The sequence below is a fragment of the Erinaceus europaeus genome, chromosome 8, assembly GCF_950295315.1.
Source record: "Erinaceus europaeus chromosome 8, mEriEur2.1, whole genome shotgun sequence".
Lineage (NCBI taxonomy): Eukaryota > Metazoa > Chordata > Mammalia > Eulipotyphla > Erinaceidae > Erinaceus > Erinaceus europaeus.
Genome location: NC_080169.1, coordinates 3,262,541 through 3,279,878, shown reverse-complemented (window position 1 = coordinate 3,279,878; position 17,338 = coordinate 3,262,541). Strand labels below are relative to the sequence as shown.

The 17,338-nt window shown below is 46.3% G+C and overlaps 1 protein-coding gene and 1 long non-coding RNA gene across 2 annotated transcripts in view; one reads left to right on the top strand and one right to left on the bottom strand.

Moving 5' to 3' along the window:
• BMPER (BMP binding endothelial regulator) overlaps positions 1-17,338 on the bottom strand; it is a 292,909-nt gene that overhangs the window by 263,930 nt on the left and 11,641 nt on the right. The window lies entirely within an intron of this gene.
• Positions 6,783-11,197, top strand: LOC132539751 (uncharacterized). The gene is made up of 3 exons (XR_009551051.1): positions 6,783-7,132; positions 7,599-7,920; positions 11,040-11,197. It is a non-coding gene; the product is annotated as an uncharacterized LOC132539751 (long non-coding RNA).

The following is a 17,338-nucleotide window of genomic DNA, read 5'->3' as shown; positions in this document are numbered from 1 at the left end:
CTGCTTGTTGCTGGCTTTGAAAGTGATTGGGATCCATGTGGATTCAGTCGGCTAGGAAGGATCGTCAGTTTCCCCAATGAATGGGTACTCATGGGATGTACCACGAGAAGGTCGATCCAATCCCATTGAAAAATTCCTATCACCCGCCCAAGCTGGTTTCCACCCAGGAAGATCTACCTGCGAACAAGCCCTGGCCCTCTCAACTTACATTGAAAATGGATTCCAGAAGAATTTAAAGACGGGTGCTGTCTTTGTTGATCTCACAGCAGCCTATGACACGGTCTGGCACCGTGGTCTCCTAGTCAAGATCTCAAGATGCCTGCCTCCATGGGTGGCCAACACTATATCATTTCTTCTCCAAAACAGAAGATTCTGGGTGCATCTGGGTGACAAGTCTAGCAGATGGAGACTTGTCTCAAGTGGCCTCCCCCAGGGCTCTGTTCTGGCTCCTATGCTATTTAATATTTACATCAATGACCTCCCAGAAACTTCTTCAAGGAAGTTCATCTACGCCGATGACACGATGACATCTGCTGTGCAACTCAGGCATCCAAGTTTGACATCCTCGAGGAATCACTCACAAAAGACATGTCTCTGATATCTGATTACTGTAAAAAAAAAAAAATGGCGGCTAATCCCTAGCACTGCAAAAACGGTATCATCTGTTTTCCATCTACACCATGCCTCGGCCTCGCGTGAGCTTAATGTGCAGCTTGGCGATACGAGAATCCGGCATGAAGCCCAGCCAGTCTATCTTGGCGTTACTCTCGATCGCACTCTGTCATTTCACGAACATCTCATAAAAACTGCAGCAAAGGTGGGCGTGAGGAATAACATCATTGCAAGACTGGCCAGCTCCTCATGGGGCACGAGAGCTTCCACACTATGATCATCCTCTCTGGCATTATGCTATTCCACCGCAGAATACTGTGCCCCAGTATGGTTCCGTAGCCCCCATGTCCACTTGGTCGATTCCAAATTATATTCCTCCATGAGGATCATTTCTGGAACCATCCGTTCCACCCCGGTTCCATGGCTGCCAGTTCTCAGCAACATCGCCCCGCCAGATATTCGTCGGGATGCGGCATCATCTAAGTTCATTTCCCACGTCTGCGCTCGACCGGACCTGCCAATATACGCGGATATCTTCGCCCACCCTGTCCAACGCTTGACGTCTCCTCACCCAATCTGGTCCCCTACGCCTACACTGAACTTCTCTGTTCCAGTCTCTTGGAAACAGAGCTGGCAGTCAGCTGAGGTCAAGAACAAACACCTCATCACAGACCCCTGCGAGCGTCAACCCGGCTCTGACCTAGCACGTTATGATCGGGCCCTCCTCAATCGCTATGGAACAGGCCATGGCCGGTGCGCCGCTATGTTCCATCGCTGGGGAGCCAGAGAGGACCCGAACTGCCCCTGCGGCTCCAGACAGACTATGACCCACATAGTCAACGACTGCCACCTCTCCAGATTCAAAGGAGGTCTCGAAACTTGACATCAGGCTCAACCTGACGCTGTTGACTGGCTACGGAAGAAGGGCAAACGTTAGAAGAAGAAGATGGTGATGGGATTGAACCTGGGACCTCTCCAAGCCTCGGGCATGAAAGTCTTTTGCATAGCCATCATGCTGTCTCCCAGGGCCACACCCTGTTTCTGGACTACAAACCCACTGCTTTTGGAGATCACTTTTTCCCTTTTGTTGCCCTTGTTGTTTAGCGTTGTTGTTATGATTATTGTTGTTGTTGTTATATATAGGACAGAGAGAAATCAAGAGAAGAGGGGAGAGAAAGACAGACACCTGCAGACCTACTTCACCTTCTGTGAAGCAACCCCCCTACAGTGGGGAGCTGGGGGATTGAACTGGGATCCTTACGCTGCTCCTTGTGCTTTGTGCCACGTGTGCTTGACCCGCTGCGCCACCTCCAACCTGTCTCTATTAGCCCTCATTGGGGAGGGATTTTCAACAAGTGGCCCCTGAATAGAATCAGCAGAAGAGCCTATTTGAAATGGACGTTCAGGGGGACGGGGCTGCGGCCCATCTGGTTGAGCACACCCATTACACAGTATGGAAGCACTTGTGTTCAAGATCCCAGTCCCCACCGTCAGGAATGGTGAAGCAAGTCTGCAGGTGTCTCTCTTTCTCCCCTTCTCTCTCTCTTTTTTTATTATCTTTATTTATTGGATAGAGACAACCAGAATTGAGAAGGAAGGGGGAGATGGAGAAGAAGAGAGACAGAGAGACACCCGCAGCCCTGCTTCACCACTTTGTGAAGCTTTCCCCCTGCAGGTGGGGACCAGGGGCTTGAACCTGGGTCCTTGCTCACTGTAATGTGAGCTCTTAAGCAGGTGTGTCAACACCCAATCCCACATATCTATCTATCTATCTATCTATCTATCGCCACATTCTCCTCTCAATTGCTCTCAGTCATATCAAATAAATATTAAAAAGGGATATTCTCTGATCAGCACAAGACTTACTAAATCAGAATCTCATCTCATTTCTAGATTTAGAGGCCAGAATCGGCATTTTTAACAAAACTGCCAGCCAGTCCACATGCACATTAAAAACTGAGAGCCCCTACCTCCAGGGACCGTGGCGGGAGAGCAGAGGAAACTGACAGAAAGCTAGCCCTGACTTGTTAAAGGCCTATAATCCTGTGAGGAGAGCCAAGGAGCCCCGGCAGAGAGGAGAGGAGAGTGCAGCTGAGGGGAGAGGCTGCCAGTGATGAGAACACAACTGGCTGTCCCTTGACACCTAGCGAGAGCTCCACTCCAGCAACCCCCCTTCCTGTACACAACAATCACTGGTCCATAACTGTGTGTCCACACTTTTTAATTTAGACAACTTTACAGTAGAAAAGAATTTGCAGACTAAAATCGTTACCCAAAGGGTACGCAGAATACATGCATGTACACACACTTTGTACCTACTCTGGCACAGATAGGAAATAATAAGCTAGTGATCTGTTCTCACAAGTCAAATACTCTTACCAGGAGTTATTATCTGTGGTTTGCATAAGTTAATCAATTTTCAAAAGAACTCACTCGAATGCAATAAAAGAGATCTAACTTCAAAACTGTCTAGGACAGAATTTGATCTCCTTTTTTGCTGTTGTTGTTCATGGAGCGAATTATTTCTCCCCAGTTCTGTATCGCTTCAGGCCATTATTGACATAAATATACAATAAATCCGTGCTGAGTTTAATGACCGTCAATCAGATTCCTTCTCCAGTAGCGACAACTTTCCTCCCTCCCTATCCCCTCGCCCCCACCCGACCCCAACAGCGGAGCCCCGAGGATGCAGAGAAGAGCTCCTTAACTCAGAGCAGAGACTGACAAGTGTTGGAGTGTGAATCACTGCGACATTTTCATTCATTTATTTTTATTTTATTGGATAGGACAGAGAGAAATTGAAACAGGAGGAGGAGGTAGAAGGGGCCAGGAGATAGCACAACTGGTTAAGTACTCACATTACAGTGCACAAGAACCCAGGTTCAAGTCCCTGCCACCCCAACCACCACCACCCCACAGGGGAAAAGCTTCACAAGAGAGTAAGTGGGCCAAGTGTTGTCACTCCTGGTAAAACATACACATTACAGTGCGCAAAGACCCAGGTTCAAACCCCTGGTCCCCACCTGAAGGGGGAAAGCTTCATGAGTGGTGAAGCAGGGCTGTAGGTGTCTCTCTGTCTCTCTCCCTCTCTATCTCCCCCTCCCATTACTCTCTGCCTCTAATAATAAAAAATGCAAATAGTGCTTAACCAGGTGCACCACCACCCAGCTCCCACAACATTTTAGACTGTGAATTCACCCTGAATTTAGTCCCTTCCTTTCTTCCCCCACTCCCCCTCCCACACACACACAGAACAGATACATGGCAGTGACCTGTCAAGAGAAGTATCATCTTTTAACAATATTTTATTTCTTGACAGAGAAGTCAAGAGGGAAGGGAGAAATAGAGAGAGGGAGAAAAAAAAAGAAATATAGACACTTGCATCACTGCTTCAGCACTTGGAAAACTCTCCCCCCTGAAAGTAGGGGCTGGAGGCTTGAACCCTGGTCCTTGTGCATTATAATGTGTGCACTCAACTGCTACCACCCAGCCCAAGAGAATGAATTATGTTTTACAAAAACAAAAAAAAGAGTCTTTAAATCCTCAAAATGTGTAGTGGGTTGAGCCCCAATAAACTGCTATTTATATGTCAATACCAAATATCAAAATTTCCATACTCTTCAATCTAACACCACAATCTAGGAGGTCAATATAGCTGGCACCAACCAGTGTGCAGAGTTCTTGAAACAAATTTCTCTTTGCCTTTGCCAAGTATATGGTTTACATGAAACAGAGAAAAAAAATCCCATTTTAAAAATACACCCTAACTACTCTACTACACACATACACAGGCACTGAAGAAATGGAAGTCTCTTCTGCCTGGCACCTGTGCTCTCAGTAGTCTCCAGGCAGAGAAAAGGAAGAGCTAGATTCCCCCAACTCCAAATACCCTGAGGTTAGGGACTCCTGAGATTCAAAATGAAAAACGGGTAGGACCTTACCCTGACATCCATCCCCCACCTCCACCCCAAATTCTGACTCAGCGTAGGGGAAGCCGTTCCATCCCATGTTCCCATCCCATGAGCTGATGGGAATCGGAGCTGACTTCTGAAGAGACCCAGTAAGTCCCAGAAACACAGCTTCACAAGTGCTTGACAACAGGAAATTACCAGCTCTCAGTTCTAACAGGTCCATCCCCTTTCATGACATTCCCCTCAAGGGGTATAAACACAGATATGTGACTAGACCTTCACTGTGTTGGCAAAGTTGTTCTCAAGAGGAAGAATCTGATCAATCTTTCACCACCCTCTCATTCAGGAAAACAGTGACTGAGAAACACTGCTGTGTGGATGTCTTGAGGCTGCCGGTTTCACACAGTAAATCCATGAAACAGGACACACACACACACACACACACACACGCAGGCTGCCAGAATTCACGATTTTCTAGGAGGTCAAAGGACAGAAAGAGACAGTCAGATATGGCAGGACACAGCTTGTCTGCTGTCAAGAGCTCAATTCCCACCGTCCACTGACACTCCAGGCACCTTGGAGCAGAAAGGGAACAGTTGTTACATTTTTGGTTCAAGTAGCTTGGTTCAATAGTTAAATAAAATGCATAAAGAATTGACCGGTATTTTTTTAATAAAAAAAAAATTCCATGAATAAATGTGGGCATAAATGAAAATGTCGTTACTTTGCTTACTAAAAAGAAGAACGAGCTTAAAAGAACTATAATGTGGAGGGCTCACATTACAGTGCTCAAGGACCCAGGTTCAAGCCCCTGGTCCCCATCTGCAGGGAACTTCACTAACGGTGAAGCAGGGCTGCAGGTGTCTCTGTCTCTCTCTCTCTCTCTCTCTCTCTCTCTCTCTCTCTCTTTCTCTCTATCTACCTCTCACGCCTTTCTCGATTTCTCTCTGCCATTATCCAATAATAAACAAATAAAATAAAAAGGATTTAAAAGAGAAGAAGGAGAACCTTAATGTTATTGCCACACTTCACAGATTTGCCCGGAAGAAGAACATAAGGAAAGAAGTTGAAAAGGAAGAAAAAAAAATGTTTATAAAAGAAAGAGGAAAAACAATTAAGATAAAGATACGGAACGTTCCTCTCACTGAAGTCCACAGAAATATAAGAACAGATTTGGGTTTTCTGGTTTTCGTGACTTTGCATGACGAGGCCCCATCACTCCTGAAAATAGTCTTCCTGAGGTCACCCACAGACGACAAGGCTGGCAGCAGGACCAGAGAGGCCCACCACAGGGCTTCTAAAAATAAGATGCTCAGCCAACGCCTGACAGTGTAAGATGGAAAATCATCTGGCTAGAGAGTCTATTTATTTGACCAAGAATACAAAAGTTATTTTGGAAATACAGGCTTTTATAAGTTAAAATGAGATGACCACTGCTTTGGTCAGTCAGATTGTGATGGTTGCTATGTACTCATTTCTATCATCACTGTTACTCTCTGTGAAGTGTCTTGGGGTACCATCACCCACCATGAAGGTTGTTTAATGGTTTTGTCACTGGAACAAAGCATTTGGGGAACCAAGGCTCTGGTAAGTGGTCACTTGCCTGACTTCATTTTCTCTTGTGGAGTTTACCTGCATAACATGTCTGAGCATTGCCTTTCAGTGCTGGGTTACAGACCTTTGAAATTTCTTATTTGGCAGATCTAGATTAGTACCACCCATTACCTAACACAAGAAAGAAAGAAAGAAAGAAAGAAAGAAAGAAAGAAAGAAAGAAAGAAAGAAAGAAAGAAAGAAAGAAAGAAAGGAAGAAAAAAAGGGAGGAAGGAATAGAAAGACAGACAGAGAGAGAGAGAAAGAAAGAAAGAAAGAAAGAAAGAAAGAAAGAAAGAAAGAAAGAAAGAAAGCAAGCCTCATTACACTACAAGACATGTACGTACAATAAGGCCTTTGTCCTGAAAAGAAAACACAATTTTCAACAGAGTCAGCCCCCAGATGCCAAGGGAGCTAACATCCAAAACGCAATGTAAACACTAAGGCTTGTGTCAAAGTTTCAAAGTTTGTCTCACTAAAGGAAGGAGTGGGGGGCTAGGACGTCACCTGACAACAGCGGTTACAGGGATCAGGAGGCCATTGACACTGTGACTTCTGAAAGCACAAAGTCATCAGGGATCCCTCCCTCTCAGCGCCTCCTGCAGGGTCACCTACACTGGAACCACTGACAGGAAGATGCTCCTGCAAGACCAAGTGCTCCTTTCATCACAAATAAAGGTAAGCCTTAAAGTCCCTAAGACCCTAGACTTTTAAACGTGAGTGCATTCCTTTGCAAAGGGAGATGACTGCTTTTGTAATGGTTACTTAGGATGTCGTTTATAGAGGTGGTTGACCTTCTGTGACAAACTCTCTGGGAGAATCCTGTTTTGGAACTTGGAGTTCCATTCTTGGGGGGGGGGGGGTAGTTCTCCCAACTGTCAACAATCCAAACTGTAAACAGGAAACTCCAGACTGACACCCACTGGAGTCCCAAGGTTTCAGACCTCTGACTGAAACGATGGGACTTATAGAAATGATACCATCAGGTTGTCACATTTGAGGAGCTCATCTCTTACGTAAGTTGTGGCCAAGGAATTATCCTACAACGCAGAAGGTGCTGTTGTAAAGAGAAGAGGCAAACTCACAGAGGGGCTGGCAGGACCACCAAAAGGAAATAAACAAAGGTGTCTGAGTGTGTAGGATTCATGTGTTTAAACCCAATCACTTTGCTTAACCTGGGGCTGTGCTGTGTAGCCCCAGGCATCACCCCACAGGTACTGTGGCTGGCTGAGTATTAGGACTCTCCATATTACAAAACACTGAGGACTCAGAAGCAGTGAGTTCATTCAGTAATTAGCCTTACCTGTCCCATCCACCTGTCACTTCCTAGTTCAGTGGCCAATACAACAGCAGGACACCTGGGCCTCCGTTTGAATGCAATTTTGTGACTAGCTGTCCTCAGAGAGACATTATTAAAGCTCTGAAAACAAAAACAGTGGTTAAGTCCCAAAGACAACCAGGGTTTCCCATCTCTTCATACAGAGCACGTGCCAGGCCTATCCTACGATCAAGCAATTCTTCTCCTAGAGACTTGTCCACAGAAAGCAAAAACATCCATCCAGAGAGATCGCACAGACCCGTGTTCAGAGTGGCAAGATTTGTGTTCGCCCAAATTTGGAAGCAAATTCCCAGATGCCCAATGACCACTGAGTGGTTAAGAAAGTTGTGGTATATGATATAAGTTCTGCCTATCACTCCGCTGGTAGAAATGATGACATCTTCTCCTTGGCCACATTGTGAATGAAGCTTGAAGGAAACGTGTTAGTATCAGCCGGAGAAGGACAAATACTCAAGGATCTCATTTGTAAGTGGAATTTAAGAATCAAGGACACCAAGGGGAAACGGGGTGAAATCTGGACTAAGGGCTATGTTGCAGTGAAGCCTAGATTCTGGGGATAGACAGACAGGAAGGAGTTAGGAGAGAGTGAGGGGCAAGGCGTCAGATGATGGCATGGCGGAGTGGGAGGGGGCTAGAGTTGGCGGTGGGAGCAGTGTGCAGACATGTGTTGTGGGAAGATACAAAACTGTATGACTGTAACAACTGTCCTGGAAAACATTGTTTCCTGGGGCCGGGCGGTGGCGCACCTGGTTAAGCGCACACATTACAGTGCGCAAGGACCCAGGTTCAAGCCCCTGGCCCCCACCTGCAGGGGGAAAGCTTCATGAGTGGTGAAGTAGGGCTGCAGGTGTTTTTCTGTCTCTCTCCCTCTCTATTTCTCCTTCCCCTCTCAATTTCTCTCTGTCTCTTTGCAATAATAAATAAAATATTTTTTTAAAAAAAACATTACTTCCCTAACAAAATTATTGGAGGGAAAAAAGAATTTCAAAGTATGAGCCTATGGAATGCTTGTCATTATAGATTTTACTTTCTTCTATTCAAGCTTTTTCCTTAATAATAATTCTAGGACCAAGGCGATAACCCAATAGTCGAGTACATGGCTTGCACTCATGAGGTTATGCACTAAGCTATACTCTGTATTCTTTCACTCACAAGACTAATAATCAATAAATCATTTTTTAAAAACTATTGTACTACTGGGATTGTAAAACATTATTCCCCCAATAAAGGAAAAAAATGTTAAGAAAAAAGAAAAAGAAATGGGGAGTCAGGCGGTAGCACAGCGGGTTAAGCTCACATGACATGAAGCGCAAGGACCGGCATAAGGATCCCGGTTTGAGCCCCCGGCTCTCCACCTGCAGGGGAGTCGCTTCACAGGTGGTGAAGCAGGTCTTCAGGTGTCTGTCTTTCTCTCCCCCTCTCTGTCTTCCCCTCCTCTCTCCATTTCTCTCTGTCCTAACAATGATGACATTAATAAGAACAACAATAATAACTACAACAACAATAAAAAACAGCAAGGGCAACAAAATGGAAATAAATAAATAAATAAATATTTAAAAAGAGAAATTTAATTTATAACCTGAAAATAAATGAATAAAGGTGGTCTGGGAGGTGGCACATTGGAGGTCCCAAGTTCAATCCCTGGCAGCACATGTACCAGAGTGACATCTGGTTCTCTCCCCCTCCCATCTTTCTCATTAATAAGTAAATTAAATGTTTTTAAAAATGAATAAAATAAGGCATCAGAAGGTGGCTCACCCAACAGAGTACATGTTAATGTGTTCAATGACCTGGGTTTGAGTCTCAGGTACTACAAGGGAGTGACTTTAGTGAGGAAACTCCTGGAGAGAGAGAGAGAAGGGGGGAGAGGTAGAGAGGTGAAGAAATGCCCACCAGAAATGGTGGAGTTATGTGGACAACAAGCCCTGGGGATAACCCCTGTGGTAAAAGAGAGAGGGAGGGAGAGGGAGAAGGAGAGAGAGAGAGGGAGAGGGAGAAGGAGAGAGGGAGGGAGAGGGAGAGGGAGGAGAGAGAAGGAGAGGGAGAGAGAGAGGGAGAGGGAGGAGAAGGAGGAGAGGAAGAGGGAGAAGGAGAAGGAGAGGGAGAGGGAGAAGGAGAGGGAGAGGAAGAGGGAGAGGGAGAGGGAGAGAGAGAAGGAGAAGGAGAAGGAGAGGGAGAAGGAGAAGGAGAGGGAGAGGGAGAGGGAGAAGGAGAGGGAGAGGGAGAGGGAGAGGGAGGAGAAGGAGGAGAGGAAGAGGGAGAAGGAGAGGGAGAGGGAGAGGGAGAAGGAGAAGGAGAGGGAGAGGGAGAAGGAGAAGGAGAGGGAGAGGGAGAAGGAGAGGGAGAGGGAGAGGGAGAGGGAGAGGGAGAAGGAGAGGGAGAGGGAGAGGGAGAGGGAGAAGGAGAAGGAGAGGGAGAGGGAGAGGGAGAGGGAGAAGGAGAAGGAGAGGGAGAGGGAGAGGGAGAAGGAGAGGGAGAGGGAGAGGGAGAGGGAGAAGGAGAGGGAGAGGGAGAAGGAGAGGGAGAGGGAGAGGGAGAGGGAGAAGGAGAGGGAGAGGGAGAAGGAGAGGGAGAGGGAGAGGGAGAAGGAGAAGGAGAGGGAGAGGGAGAGGGAGAGGGAGAGGGAGAGGGAGAAGGAGAAGGAGAAGGAGAAGGAGAAGGAGAGGGAGAGGGAGAGGGAGAGGGAGAGGGAGAGGGAGAGGGAGAGGGAGAGGGAGAGGGAGAAGGAGAAGGAGAGGGAGAGGGAGAAGGAGAGGGAGAGGGAGAGGGAGAAGGAGAAGGAGAGGGAGAGGGAGAGGGAGAGGGAGGAGAAGGAGGAGAGGAAGAGGGAGAAGGAGAAGGAGAGGAGGAGGAGGGAGAGGGAGAAGGAGAAGGAGAGGGAGAGGGAGAAGGAGAGGGAGAGGGAGAGGGAGAGGGAGAGGGAGAGGGAGAAGGAGAGGGAGAGGGAGAGGGAGAAGGAGAAGGAGAGGGAGAGGGAGAGGGAGAGGGAGGAGAAGGAGGAGAGGAAGAGGGAGAAGGAGAAGGAGAGGAGGAGGAGGGAGAGGGAGAAGGAGAAGGAGAGGGAGAGGGAGAAGGAGAGGGAGAGGGAGAGGGAGAAGGAGAAGGAGAGGGAGAGGGAGAGGGAGAGGGAGAGGGAGGAGAAGGAGGAGAGGAAGAGGGAGAAGGAGAAGGAGAGGAGGAGGAGGGAGAGGGAGAAGGAGAAGGAGAGGGAGAGGGAGAAGGAGAGGGAGAGGGAGAGGGAGAAGGAGAAGGAGAGGGAGAGGGAGAGGGAGAGGGAGGAGAAGGAGGAGAGGAAGAGGGAGAAGGAGAAGGAGAGGAGGAGGAGGGAGAGGGAGAAGGAGAAGGAGAGGAGAGGGTGTGAGGAGGGGGAGGGGCGGGGAAGGGGAGGGGGGTCAGGAAGGAGGAGCAGGAGAGGGAAGGGAAGGGGGAGAGAGGGAGAAGGGGATTTTGAAATAATAACTCAGTTTACACTGTTTAAAAGAAACTTTCAGGAGAGCAGGACTTTCTCCCTATAAATGTCACCAATATTCCTGACTACAGCCAACAATTGAGGGTCTCGTTATTATTTCTCTTTCACAATGAAGCAGAAGGCAGCACATGTTATTGTTGCTGGAGACTCTCAGCTAAAGTGATGAGAAAACAAGGCAGCAACTCAGTGATGAACAGTTACCAGGTGGTCCGGGTGAGACCCGAACCCATAATCTCAAACACCACAGCCACCATCCACAGCTGTACTTCAATGGCTAACCTTAAAAAATTCATGAAAGAAGAAAATATTTTCCCTGAAGATCTAGTCTAGTCTTTAAAGCATTCAATCATATCATAATATTTTGAAAGCACCATTAACAGTTTAATAGAGCAAAGCAGAATGTTCATAATGGTAAGGTTTTTATAGTAGCTGTTCATTTATATTGTTGCTCCTATTCATAATAATAATAATAAAAGGCCTCAATGTGCCCCTGTCCACGCTGCACTTAACTATAGAAACATTCCACAGACATTTGCAAAAAAAAAAAGTGTATTACTTTTATCCATGAAATGAGTTTTGTTTTGGTACCTTTTAAAATATCATATGGTATTTATTCCCTTTTTCTAAGATCTTTCCAAATCAAAATCTGGAAAATTTGTGATTTTTGCACTGAATTTTTAAAATCCCTACAGCAATCTTAGTTTTGGATTTCTGTCCAATGAGGTTCCGCTAAATTCCATGGAAGGTCATTTCAATCCCAGGTAAAAGTGTTCACCAAGCACTAGGGAAGTAGGCATTGTCCTGCTTTTCCAAATTGTCGAAGAGACAGAGAGGGAGAGAGGCAGAGACACCTGCAGCCCTACTCACCACACGCAAAGCTCCCCCTGTAGGTCCTTTGTGTTGTGACATGAGCGCTCCTTTCTCTAAACTGCTTCTCCATCTAGCTACTTTCACAGATTTCTCCTTTTCATCCTTCTCTTAAAGATATCCACTTTCTTCCATACTATTGCAGGCTCATTTAATCTCAATGTGGGCTTCTCACCCTAAAACTTTTTTTTTTTTTTTTGCCTCCAGGGTTATCGCCGGGGCTCTGGTGCCTGTACTAATCCACTGCTCCTGGAAGTCACCTTTCTCATTTTCTTGACCTTGCTGTTGTCACTGCCATTGTTGTTTGTTGTTGGATAGGACAGAGAGAAATGGAGAGGGGAGGGGAGGGGAAGACAGAGAGGGGGAGAGAAAGACAGACACCTGCAGACCTGCTTCACCGCCTGTGAAGCGACTCCCCTGCAGGTGGGGAGCCGGAGGCTTGAACCAGGATCCTTATGCCGGTCCTTGCCCTTTGTGTCATGTGTGCTTAACCCGCTGTGCTACCATCCAGCCCCCCACCCCTAAAATAATTTATTCCCTAAGTTTTAAAATTTGATGTTACAGTTCTGACAGTTTAAAAATAAAGTTATCCTCCACTACTTAATTCTCTACTGAGAAAACACCCCATGTTCTGAATAGCTGACTGGACTTTCCTACTTGGAAGATCTATCACGTCCAGCTCACCAAGTGTAAGCCTATCATCACCCACCCACATACCCAACTTCTGTTCTTTTTCTGTAGTCAAACATTAACTAGAATGTCCAAAATTCCCTTCATACGTTTTATTGTAGAGTTGTCAACTTGGGATCCCAAATTCTGATTCAAATCTGAGATTTCCAATACAATGACACAGTATTTTTAAGTGAGTCACTAAATTTTGATTACTGTAAAATGGGCAGATAGATGGACGGATGCGATGGACGGATGGATGGATGGATGGATGGATGGATGGATGGATGGATGGATGGATGGATGGGGATGCCACTTAGAAAACATACTTTCATAGCAGTATATACCAGACTGAATAATTTGCTATATGGATCGTGTAACTGTGTACAGAATGCTATCTCTGTAGGAAAAGATAGCTGGCAACTAAAATGGAATCTTAAGCGTGAGCTCTAAGAAGTGAAGCAGCCACTCAAATAGCAGCACCTTGTTCTAGAGACAGATAAACAGCAGAGTCCCTGCTACAGAGACCTACCAGCATGCCACCCCACTGACAGCATGACAGCATTTTAACTACTGTTCCTTGCTGGGTACGGTTTAGAGTCTTGAAAGACAAATATTCTATATTCGATAATATATTCTGTATAAATATTCTATATTTCAATATGCTATAACTACTGTTTCTTGCTGGATATGGTTTAGAGTCTTGAAAGTCAAATATTCTATATGTGATCAAATAAATTTAAAAGAATGAATGACACTGGTTGAACCTAGTGTCTGCCCACTGTCTGTCTCCATCACAGGCTGCCGACTCTCACGTGGTCACACACCAGAGCTGGCCTCTGCTGCGCAGACCCTAGTCTCCCTAGCCTCTAAACCTTCCCACCAAAACTGCCAAAGGTTATTTCCCAGAAGACATCTCACTGCATCATGAGGCTATGCACAGCCTTGCTTTCTGTGAGCAGGACTGACACCCTGGGATTGCATCCAAGGCCTGCCTCCCCCTCGCTCTCTAATTTCACCCCCAACTGCACTCTGAGCTGGACGCTGTCACCTCCACGTGGCCCATGCACAGCCTCCTGTTTCTCTCCTCTGCCAACGTCAAAACCGCCTTTTCTCTTTCCATTTTTAATTTTTAAATTGCATTTACTTATTTATTGGATAGAAACAGACAGAAATTGAGAGGAAAGGGGAGTGAGAGAGGCAGAGAGACACCTGCAGCCCTGCTTCACCACTCACAAAGCTTTCCCCCTGCAGGTGAGGATGAGGGACTTGAACCTGGGTCCTTGCGCATTGTAACATGTGCGCTCAACCAGATGCACCACCACCCGGCCCCCAAAATACCTTTTCTCCATCCACCATGCATTCTCTTTCTCAGAATTAGAGCTCTTTCATTACCATTGTATTTATTTATTTGATAGAGACAGAAATGAAGAGAGAGAGAGAGAGAGAGAGAGAGAGAGCAAGGACAACCTGGAGTGCTGCTTCACTATCTGTGAAGATTTCTCCCTGCAGGTGGGGACTGAAGACGTGACTCTCAGTCCTTGCACACTGTAGCATGTGTACTCTACTGGGTACACCAGCACACACTTCCCTAGCAGTTCCTCTTAGAACTCCACCGTGCATGTGCCTGAGTCCCTCACAGTGCTGGCTGTCCTGCCTGTCAGACGTGTGTGTGTGTGTGCACGCTGTCTCCCCATTAGGCTGTGGGCGAGCAGCTATTCAGTCCGTCTTGGCTGCCCCAAGGTGCCCGATCAGCACAAAGCTTCACACACAGAAAAGGCTAAGAATAATAAAATAAAATGGAAGAAGGAGATGAAGTGTGGAGAGAAGGAAGAAAGAATAATATTATTGAATATAGAACCCACTCTCCCTAGTGCCTTGAGCGGTGCTCTACAGAATTAGAACTGAAAATCGAGAGGGCTGGAAATATATACCCCTATCCATTTTCTGATCTTAACAAAGTTCAGCAAGCACACTTGACCTTCTGGCACCATGAAAGACAGAATTATTTGTATTCTTTTATAGCACAAAGGACTCAATACACCATCAGCTGAACAGAAGTATCAGAGAAGAGGGTGTGAAAAATGGATATCCTTTACTTCCTTAACAATTTTTCATTCAGCAGCTTTCTTTTTTTTTATGCTGTCCTTTTGCCTACCTAACCTGGCTTTTCTTCTGGGGTTCCATCCTCCTGCCTTCCTCACCACCTCATCCTATTCTGGGGGACACTGTCTTTTCTCGGTGTGACATCTACGCTGGACACTCAGACGACGCTAATACACGCTATAAAGACCAGCGCTGCAAAAGGACAAGAAAGATTGCTTAAGGTGGGCCTGCCGAACAGGGAGGCAGGAGGTGAGCACGTGAACAACGAAGGCAGCAAAGGCCCCACTCAGGTCTGGAACGGGGTCAAGAGACTTCCACAAGGTGGGCCAGGAAAGTCCCCATGATGCCAGAGCACTAGGTGATTTTTCCAGAATTACAGCTCATGGGTCCCAGCCTCATCCTTCTGCCAATAAAAGTACCAGTGAAGGTGACCCCACAGGCACAGAGATGTAAATACTCCACAGGAAAAAAAAAAAAAAAAGTAAAGCCCTTCTTCTATGGAAAGATTTTTTTTTAAGTGTTTAATGGAGAGTAACTGGAAAACTCATACCAGGCGTGCAGACCAGTGGACCAATCAGGAAGCAGTGTAAACTGGCCCCGTCCAAGTCTAAGGGAAAAGAAAGACCCACTAACTGATATAATCCTCTTCATTCATAACTTTGAGGGGGCTAGGAACCACCATCTCTCCTCCATGAATTTCCCTTCTTCTGATGAATTTTCTTGATATCCTATCCTATTTCAGGGCATAAGACAATAAGCAATATTATCAATATCCACAATAATGTATCAGTCTAGAAAGTATATTTGCCAAATCCTAGGCCAAGCCTAATAAGCTTAAATTCATTTAATTCCCTTAATAATGTCATGATCTGGGTTTTGATGTCCACCCCACTCTCCAGACAAGGACAGGAGATTTGGAAAACCGCCAGCTGGGATGGTAAAATAGCCGAGCTGTACTCTAACGCCACCCTGACCTCCCTGGGCAGACGCCCTCACCCATATGTCCTGGAGCCTCCCCTCCCCAGAGCCCTGCCCACTCGGGACAGACAGAAACAGGCTGGGGGTGTGGATCCACCTGCCAACAGGCTGGGGGTGTGGTTGGTCCAGGGGAGAAACCATGACAGCAGCCAGAACTCCCACCTTCTGCTCCCCATAAAGAATTTGGGTCCATATCCCAGAGGGATAAAGAACAGGGGAGCTTCCAATGGAGGGGATGGGACAGCAAACTTTGGTGGTGGGAGCTGTGTGGAATTGTGCCCCTGTGATCTTACAATCTGTTAATAATTATTAAATCAATAATAAAAACATAAAATTTAAAAAATAGCCTAGCTGGATAATGCACCTGCCTTGCCATCCAGGTTTGACTCTGGCTCCCACCACACTGAGCAAAGCCTGGTGCTGTGATGTCTTTCCCTCTCTGTCTCTCTAGCCCCAGCTACCACAGAAAGGAAGGAGAAAGAGGACAAAATGATTAATGAACAGGAACCAAAGACTAGGAATAGAGCAGGTGAAAATAGGGATCTTAGGGCGGAAAGAAGTGAGGAAGACATCTTCCTAGGGGTCTGTGACTATGGTAGTTTTTGCTTAAGTTTTACAGCTAACATGGAGTTGGACTAAAATATTATCTGAGATCTTGCTGCCTTTCAGACAGCAAGTTGCAGATGTTTATCATGATTCCATCCTGACTTCCCTGGACAGACGACTTCACCCATGTGTCCTGGAACCCCACCTCTCCAGAGCCCGGCCCCACTAGGGACAGACAGACAGACACAGGCTGGGGGTGTGCATCCACCTGCCAACACCCATGTCCAGCAGAGAAGCAATGACAGAAGCCAGAACTTCCACCTTCTGCTCCCCAAAAGGAATTTTGGTCCATACCCCCAGAGGGGGAGAAGTAATGGGGGGAGACAAAGATGATCAGAGGACTTGGAACTCCCAATGCCATCAAGATCTGGGGAGAGAAGAGGAAAAAGGGAGGGACATTCAGAAGCAGCAATAGGTGTAGGTGTGACTTGGAAAGGGAGAGAGGCAGGACCATGGGGAAAGCAAGCAAACACATATGAATATAGACAGACACTTGCAGAAATCATACTTAACTCATATCTACAACCTTGGCAGAACTAGTGTAGCTTCCAATGGAAGAAAATGAGGGCACAGAACTCTGGTGGTGCAAACAGTGCAGAATTACATCACTGTTATCCGATAATTTTGTAAATTAATTATTAAGTCACTAATATAATGAAAATTAGAAGGAAGAGGGGTAGGAGAGATAGCATAATGGTTATGCAAAGAGACTCTCATGCCTGAGGCTCCGAAGTCCAGGTTCAATCCCCCGCACCACCATAAGCCAGAGCTGAGCAGGGCTCTGGTGTTTCTCTCTCTTCGTCTCTCTCAAAAATAAAATTAATAAAAATTTTTAAAAAATAAAAATTAACAAATAAAATAAAATCGGAAGGAGCAGGAAGGAGGGAAATAGGAAAAGAGGAGAAGGATGAAAGGAGAAGATAAAAAAAAAAACTAGTTCTCTACCAAAGTCAAGATGGGAATTCAAGTGAGCCTGAAAGGTCCGAAACTCTACCAAAATGATTTGGAGTCAGCCAAAAGTGCCTGAACTAAGCCTTCCTTTAAAAAGATTCTCCAGGGCGAGTGAGAGAGCCCACCTGGAAGGGTACCTGCTTGTCATGTGTAAGACAAACTGCTCCCTACGACACTCACCAGCACCAACAGCCCTCCACCAAAGTCCTTTCTGCTTCCTCCACCCACCCGACTGCA